Source organism: Bombus pascuorum, unplaced genomic scaffold (genome assembly GCF_905332965.1).
Source record: "Bombus pascuorum unplaced genomic scaffold, iyBomPasc1.1, whole genome shotgun sequence".
Classification (NCBI taxonomy): domain Eukaryota; kingdom Metazoa; phylum Arthropoda; class Insecta; order Hymenoptera; family Apidae; genus Bombus; species Bombus pascuorum.
The window spans coordinates 691,469-700,203 of record NW_026869745.1 but is presented as its reverse complement, the minus strand read 5'-3'; the positions used below and the strand labels follow the sequence as shown (position 1 = coordinate 700,203).

The 8,735-nt window shown below is 40.4% G+C and overlaps 1 long non-coding RNA gene across 1 annotated transcript; it reads right to left on the bottom strand.

The window, feature by feature from the left end:
* Positions 1–7,008: 7,008 nt before the first annotated feature.
* Positions 7,009–8,251, bottom strand: LOC132915811 (uncharacterized). Its single transcript, XR_009659973.1, has 2 exons — positions 7,322–8,251; positions 7,009–7,246 (listed from the first exon to the last, which is right to left on the bottom strand). It is a non-coding gene; the product is annotated as an uncharacterized LOC132915811 (long non-coding RNA).
* Positions 8,252–8,735: the final 484 nt, after the last annotated feature.

Sequence of the window (8,735 nt, the reverse complement as noted above, 5' to 3'; positions counted from 1 at the left end):
TGTTTCTGGTTGTTTGGGATTGTCTGAGGTGTTTTCGTTTGAGAACGTGCAGACTGTTTTGTTTAACGTTATGTCTTGTTCTATTTCGTTTTTGAGTTTGTTCGTTTCTGCGATGATGATTCTGTTTAATTCTTCTCGGCCCATGTGTTCGTTTTGGGTGTGTGTTTTGGAGAAGTGGGTGCCTATGATGTCTAGTTTTTCTGTTGTTTTAGTTATTATGAAGTTATTCTCGGTGTCTTTGCTGGTGTTGTGTATCTCTATACCTGCTTCTTGGATGAGGGGAGCTTTCTCTGGAGGCAATTTGAGCGGAGTGCTGGGGTTTTGTTCTTTCGGTCTGAAGATTTGATTTATTTGTGGGAACATGTTGGCTGAGTCGTTTTTGGAGATATTTTTTATTTTGTTTGTCCAGTAGAGGTTTATAGAGTTTGCGAATTCTTGTTTCTGTTGTAATTTTATTTTGTGTAGTAGGTATTTTAGGTATTCTAATTCCTCTCTTTTGTCGTAAGAGTAGTTGTGTTTTATATTGTTTATTTTGGAGAGTATGTAGCTTTTGTCTCGTTGTAGTTCTTTTATTTTGTTGTTGATATATGGTTCGCAAGAGTTTTTTTGTTTGAAGGTTGGGACGGATTTTTGGAGTGCGCTTTGTATGTGTTTTTCGATTTCGTCTATGTATGTGTCGATTTGTCTGTTTGTTAGGTTGACGTTGTTGTAGATATTTAGGTCGCATTTCTGTTCGAGTAGTTTTTGGAATTTTTTCCAGTTTGTCTTTTTGTAGTTGTACTTGGGGGTTTCGGTTTGTGTTTCAAGTGTTAGGTAGTCGGATGTGTTTTTGTTTATCTGTAAGAGTATGGCTTTATGGTCGCTGTCGTAGTCTAGGGTTTTGAGCGTGTTATTTGGTCGTAAGTTTTGGATTTTTAGTCGTGCATCTGTTAGGCATATGTCGAGGTATGAGCCTCCTTTTGGGTAGGAGGGTAGCTCGGAGCTGTAAAGGTTTGTTTTGTAGTGTATGCTTTTATTGTCTAGCCAGTTTCTGATGAAGTTTCCTCTCGTATTGTTTAGTGGGTTTTTCCAACTTGTGTGTTTTGCGTTAAGGTCGCCGGCTATTATGTGGAAGTTTTCTTGTTTGTCGAGCTGTAAAAGTTCGAAGAGGTTATTGAATTCGTCGTTAAATTCTTTTTCGTTTCCGTAGGTTGCGTAGGCTGCGGTGATGAGTAAGTTTTCCTTTTTGTTTATTTTTATTTTTATGGTTGTCGTCTCCAGGGTTTTAAAACTTGTTATTTTGTCGTTTTGGATTTCTTTGAATTTCAGGGGGTTTTTTATGAGGATTGCCGTTCCTCCTCCTTGGATAGCGTTTGGTCTGTCGTGTCTTATTATGGAGTAGTTTTTGAAGGATACTTTGTGTCTTTTGTTCAGTTTTGTTTCTGAGATGAGTACGATGTCGGGGGTTTCTTTGTTTATTAGGGTTAGCATACTGTATCTTTTTTGGTTTGAGATTAGAGAGTTTGCATTTATTGCAATTATTTTCAGGTGTTTTAAATCTAATTTGGATGTTTTATGCTGTGTTTGTTGGTTTGGTGTGTTTTGGCTAATTGTCGACTGCGATATCTAAGGAGTTGAAGATGGTGTTGAACCTGTCTTCGTGCGATGATATTGCATTTTTTAATTCGTTGAGTTGTATTTGTTGTTGATTTAGTGCTTGGATGATACTTTTTTTAAAATCTTCGAAAGCGTTTAATATTATTTGTTGAGGGATGAACTCGGTTGTAATTGGGATTTGGTTTGCCCGCGAATCTAGTTTTGGGTTTATTGTGTGTGGGGGGTTTTCGATTTCCTGCTTTGGTCTTGCTTGTTGTTTCACTGCGTCCGAGAACTTTAGTTCTGGGGTGTATTTTCGGCTTATCTGGTCTAGTCGTTTGATTTTTGTTTCTTTGTCTTTTTTAATTTTTTCTGAAAGTTTTTGGCGCAGCTCTATGATTTTGGGGCACCCTTTGTATGACGCGGGGTGTCCGTAGCTTTTGCAGTTGACGCAGAATATTTTATCCTTTGTGATTGAATCGTCTTTTTTTATTTTGCACTCGCCTGGGCCATGGGGCTCGGTGCATTTTACACAGCGGTAGATTAGGTTGCAGTTTTGTGCTGTGTGGCCTAATCGTTGGCATTTGTGGCATTGGGTAATGTCATTTTTTCTTATTTTTTCCCACGTTATTTTGTACTAGCTTAGTCTATTTATTTTTTGTAATTTCACGACGTTGCTATTGGGGGATACCTGTACTATGTATATTGGGAGCAGTCTGTTACTTTCCCTTGACTTTCTTGTCGAGAAGCGCGATACTTTCGTAAACTGTATGTCGTCTATTTTTAATGCTTGTAAGTCTTCTAGTATTTCTGTCTCTGTGAGGTTAATGTCTAGTCCTTTTAATAGGTACGTGTGTTGTTTTTGTGCTTTTGGTGTGTATGTGTAGAATGTTGTGTTGGTTGTTATCAGTAATGCTTTTGCTTTAATGTAGTCGTTTAGATTATGTAGGTATAGAGCGTGTTTGCTCGCGTGTATTCTGTTGATGTGAAAGTTTCTGATTTTGAGAGCGTCTTGTAAGAGAGCAATGGTGTCTTTTGGGTCTTGATGCGTTATGTTGATTGGCGGGGGCCTGTTACCTTTTGTGGGTGAGGGGGCGTCCTGTTGTTCCTCTGTAGGGTGGTTGGTGGGCTGTTCCTGTTGTGCTTGTTCCCTCGGTGCCTTTGTCGGTGGGGGTTGCTCTTTTGGTTTGATCAGATGAGTATGTTGATTTTGTGGTGTCGGCGGCCTCCTAGGTGGGGCGAGGGGGCTGTTTGTTCGTGTGTCGTTTGATTTTTCTTGGGTGTGTGGTGTTCCCACTGTGGACGTAGTCCTCCTGTTTGCTTTGATTCGCATTTCATTGTTCTTCCTTCTTATGGCTTCCACGATCGCATTTTGTATTGTTGATTCTTTTGTTGACGTTGCTTGAGTGTGATTCTGTTGTTGTGGTATGGTGGTTTCCTGTGTTTGTAACACTTCAAATCTGTTTTTTGTTGGTATCACTGGTGAGGGAGGGCTTCTTGTAGTTTTCATGTTTTTGCTTTCTTTGACGGTGGTATCTTGTGTATTGTTTTCTTCTTGGATTAGAACGAGATCTTCTTCTGTGTTTTCCGGGTTGTCTGGTAGTCTTTTGGACCTTCCCACTAGCTTTGGTTGTGGGTTGAGTTTCCGCGTTTTTTGCGCGGGAAGTCTTATGCTAATGTTGTTTTCTTTGTCCGTTTTTGGCGAGATTGCTTTTCTTTTACTGGTTTTTTTTGTTGGGCTTACGGAGGGTTCCGTTTTTTTGCTTTCTGCTTCATTATCGATGTCGTCTATTTTTTTATTTATTTTGTTTTAATTTTGTTGTTATTTTTTTTTCCTATTTATAGCGATGGTGTCACTAATCAATTTTCCACTTTCTGTCACTTTTTTCTTTTTTTTCACTTAGACTTTCTCTACGCGAAAGATTGTCTAGTTGGCGCGCGCACTGTTCGGGTCTGGGCCAGCTGTCCCTTTTTTTTTTTTTTTTTAGGGCTGAGAGGTCCGTTTGGCTCGGAGGTTCGCAGTCGACTGAGAGTTTCTTATGTAAATCCAACCGAGTGACTATTCAAAGTGTTACAGAATGATTCAAAGTATTACAAGTAACTGAGTTAAAATATTTTAACATGCTGATCAGAGCGTTTATTTTGGAGGATTTTTGTACTGTGGTGTTAGTTCCTACGGAGAAATTATCGTCTGGTGTATCTCAGAGATGCCTATTCCGTTACTATTTGGTTATTGTTTCGATGGCTATAGTATGCAGGATATCTAGCCTATCCTATTACTGTTTCTGAAACGGATGATTTTCCTGAGCGTGTGATCGAAGCGAAACAGAAAAAGGTGTGAGAGTCGGCTTGATAAAGATACATATCGATCAGACAATGTTAACGCAACAACGAAACTTTCTCATTTTCGATTTTTTTGAATAAAATCTTTGTAAGCATAATTCGAAGCTTTTTCTGATTAAAACAAGACCAAACACGATATAATTTGGGGCGTGTTTTCTTATTGCGTGACATTAAACTTATTTTCTCCCGTCTATTATATATGTCGGAGATGAAAGGACACCGGGCCTTCCCTTTGGAATTCTTTGGAAAATCCCCGATACTTTAATCTTTATAAGTTAACCCGATTATAATTGTCCGAGATTTGCGATAATGAGCTTCGGTTCGAGGTGACAACTAGTCGCCGAACGTAGCCGTGGTCACGGGATGAACGTTTTACCTAAGAGAGGTCTAGAATCGCATAACTCTCCTTAAAAAGAAATAGTTGTACCGACATCTAACGGTAGACATTCCAACGGTCTCTACCCCGTGGCTCGCCACACACAAACCCTATTCTTCGGGCAAGATGATTGCCAGATGTCGATGTATCATTCACAGTATATGTTCAGCTAGCCTGAGGTCCCGCTATAAATCTTAGGATTTAGTTAACTAAGGTCCTTCAAATTGACGATCAGTCTTTATCCTAAAAGTCCGTAAATCTGTAACCTACTACGGAAAGATACGGGAAATCTGCTTTTCTCAAGAACGACGCTCCCCGCTAGCAACTTTCTCTCAAGGGTGGCTAGCATCTTTCTCTAATCACATAGAAACTAATAGAATCATAGAAACTAACCAATTAACAGCGACGTCCATTTCCCTCACTTTTCCGAAAGAGGGTTGTCCTCCACGAATCCGATGATCTCGTGCCCTGAGACACACCCCATCATAGTTTTCCTCTGCAGCATCGGCGTAACGGAGAGGAACATTCTCGTGCGATCTCATCAGCGAGTAAAACAACGTCTTTACGATCAGTGGGTACTTCACGTTTTTAACTACGAGTTCGACTTAGACTTTGGAAGAGAGTATATTTGTTATCCCGTTGACCGCGAATTCGTTATCGAATCTAAGACTATTGTCATTAGTGTCTAAACTCCGTGGTTACTTGTCGATTCTGCAATACTCACACTTGTGCTAATCAACATTACCTCGATTGCATAATAACGATAGCTAATTCCAGAGAATATTCATTACACTCCCCTAACTCTAATCATAATGTGAACCCGACATATATAAATTTTATTTAAATTATATTTAAATTATTTTATTAAAAATATTATATACAGGGTGCGCCGTTAGAATCCGGACAAAAGAAGTTTTGTGCAGAAAGTTGTTTATTTAAGTCAATACACAAAAACACATGAAAATGTTGTTATATCTCATTTAAAGGGTCCTTGCTGAGAACTTTTATTCTATGTAACCACCCTCTGCCTCTATGACCTGCTCTATTCTTGCTCTAAAGCGCGAGCACGCTGACTTCAACTGGTCGCGTTTAATTGTCGCGAATTCTGACTCGATAGCAGCTCGTAGGGAGTTGACGTTGGGGTGCCTGCATTTATTAGTTTGTCTCTCGATAACGCCCCACACGTAATAGTCCAATGGGTTTAGGTCGGGACTGTTAGGAGGCCAGAAATCTTTCGACCAAAACATGTCCACATTGTCAGAGAGCCAATTTTGAACAAGATGACTTGTGTGAGCAGGTGCGCCATCTTGTTGAAATAAATACGGCCTTCCAGAAGCCGTAATTTCCATCCACGGCTTTATTACTGTCTTCAGGACCTCCAAATAAACCTCCTTTGTGATTCTTTCGCCTTTTTGGAAGAAGTGCGGAGGCATGACGTCGCCCTCACTTGAGACAACGCTCAAAACGTGAACACTTGCTGGAAATTTGGTTTTGCCCACAACAAAATTAAATTACCGTCGATCTTGGGTAGCTAAAGAATTTTATAATTTCGACCGGCGTTCTCCCGGCGCGAAGACTTTCTATAATCGCCGCTCTTCTATCGTATTCCGGGTTTTGCTTAACGAGTTCTGTCATTTTGAGGTTATAGAAGACTTATTGACATATTTAACTAACTTCAGAGTCAATCAGCACAAACATCTGAATTCTAATATGGTGGGAACTACAAATTGAATTCTGTCCGAATTCTAACGGCGCACCCTGTATATAATATTTTTTGTTTTCCTCGTTTTCCTGATGTGATGGTGTTAAAAATTTCGTCGATGTTAATATGAAACTCCGATATGGTAGATTCAGTCTGGATTAGTAAAGAGATTAATATTTCGTTTTTTTCGTTATGTTTTTCAATCTTGCGTATGACGTTGGTAAAGTTTTCGAGTTGATTCGTCTTAGTATCTTCTAATACATCTTTGATAAATGCTGTTTGGTTACTAAGGGTCGGTTTTATTTTATTGTTGGAGTCATATAATGTACCAATATTTTCATTCATGAGTTCTAGATCGTTTTCGAGGAGAGTTCCGAGTAGAGTTTTAGATACTGAGCCTATGACGTTGAGCAATCCGCGTTTGCTTCTACTATACTGTAATAAAAATTTGAGTTCATGCTAGGTTTTGGAGATTTCTATATTATAACAGTATTATACATTGCTATAATATAACAGTATTTGAATTTATATTTATTTTTTTAAACTCTTTTTAAACAGTTTCTAGGGGTTCAATTTCGAAAAACGCCCAAACACGTGTTCGTTTATTTCTAGTGGAAAGTTTGTACGTCGAATTTTAGGTTTCTAAACTTAGTGGACATAGAGATACGGCTACCCTGTAAAAAATTAGACCTCTTTTTGCCCCTTTGGGATCTGTAGTTTCCATAAATTATTCTTTATTTCATGTCTACATCATAAAAGAAGTATACTGTGCAAATTTTAGGCACACTGGTTTCTAGGCACACTGGTTTGGACTGTGCGATTGACGAGTAGGTCAATCATGTCTGTAGTATCGAAAAAGGCATAGAATTTATTATTCTTTATCTTTATATTAAAATAGAATTATACTATTAAGCTTTATGGAATCTATATTCGACACAATAGATCTTTATATTAAAATAGAATTATACTATTAAGCTTCATGGAATCTATATTCAACACATCAATAAATTAATACAGTAGAGTTGTCATATTTAATCACAAAATAAACCACCTTATAACCCTTATATACACAAGGCACTTATTGCAATTATTCATCACAAGAATCTCGTAGGCATTCAGACCGCAACCACGAATTATGCCTGGAGCATCTTCGACAATTGAAAGGGGAAGCGGAAAAGCGAGATGGGAGAGAATCCGACTTGCTTTATTTTGCTGACACAGAAACACCTGCACCTCGAGCTCGTGCATCTCTGAAATGTAGACACGGAGATCGCAGTTTCTCTCGACGCTTGCTGTCTGAACTTTCTAGCTCGCATGTCACTCACCTATTCCTAGGGGATCTACTGTTCGCCGGAGGTCGAGCCGTAAGTAGCCGAGAAGGGTCGTGGGAGAGGATTCGGCCTCACCTGCATAAGCGGCTGCACCAAGCAAGGCGGTTGAATACCCGGCATCTCGCTGTGTCGGGCGACTCATTGCTGGACCATGTCACACATCTCGATTTTATCGTTGTTTCCTACGTCGTCGATTGTGTCTATTTGGAAACAATTGTGCACCCTCGGATACAAAGTTGAATATAAGTGGCAGTTAAGCAGTACCAGGATGAAGTCTGCCAATACCTCACTGATGTTAAGGAGTAACACGATCCAGTTATAGCTTACAGAGTCTGTATTTTGTAAAAAGACAATAGTTCGTAGTCATTTATCAATTTGTCATTTATCAATTTTGATGTAGCTTGCTCTATCGGAGCCTCTTCCATTTCAATGTCTCCTTCTTCCTCCTCACCAGTCGTGATAACATGAATGGGGGCCTGGTGGTCCACCCCCATCCGGCCACGGTCACAAGCTAACGACACAGCGGGGCCCGCTTGTCCACCCACGTCTGCGCCGGTACTGGGGTATCCCGCCCCTGCACCGTAAACTTCATTATTTATATCTTCCGACATATCATCATTATCTTCATCATCATCTTCATCATCTATTTGTTTTATGGCGTATGGTTAACGAGCCATACTCTCGTCTTGGTGCCACTCACTCTTTCGCACCCTACCCCGGTCGGGACCGATGCAGGGTGACGGGGAGCCCCACGTGAAGGTGAGGTGAGTGGTCTTGACAGATATGGGCCCACCAACTTCTCCGAAGTTCTCCGCACCGGATCAGCGATCTGACGGGCGCCACAGCGCCGACCAGCCGCCACCCGACTATAGGTGAACATCAGATACATCGGGGTTTCTCAGGGCATGATGCTACGCACTGAGAACCCATACCCGTGTCACGAATCAACTTTCCTTTTTGCCATGTGGTACGCCAGATGTGACGGTCCTTGTAAAATTCCACGTAGTCCGAACGCCAAGACCTATCTATTGTTCCATTAACTCGCAACAGGCCTAAGAAGACGACATAAACCGAATCTGTTCAGTTTCAGTTTTCTTCACGTAAACATTTTCGGTTTATGTTTGTTGCACTCGACTCTTACCTAATACGGAGAAAGCGGGTGTCTGGCAAGATAAGACTTTTCCCATAAACAAGGATGCCCACGAGCCATATCTAGCTCTCCTTGTCTTTACTACCTAATTCATTTACCAATGGGCATCGCGGATCGTTACCCTCACTTTTCCACCAAAAAGTGTGGACAACGAATCCGCGTTCTGAGTTCCAAAGGGAACACCCACACCGAGCTTTCTTCTTTGATGGTACGAGACCGTTCAAACAGTTCCGTTCTCAATTCCAATTCAGTCACAAT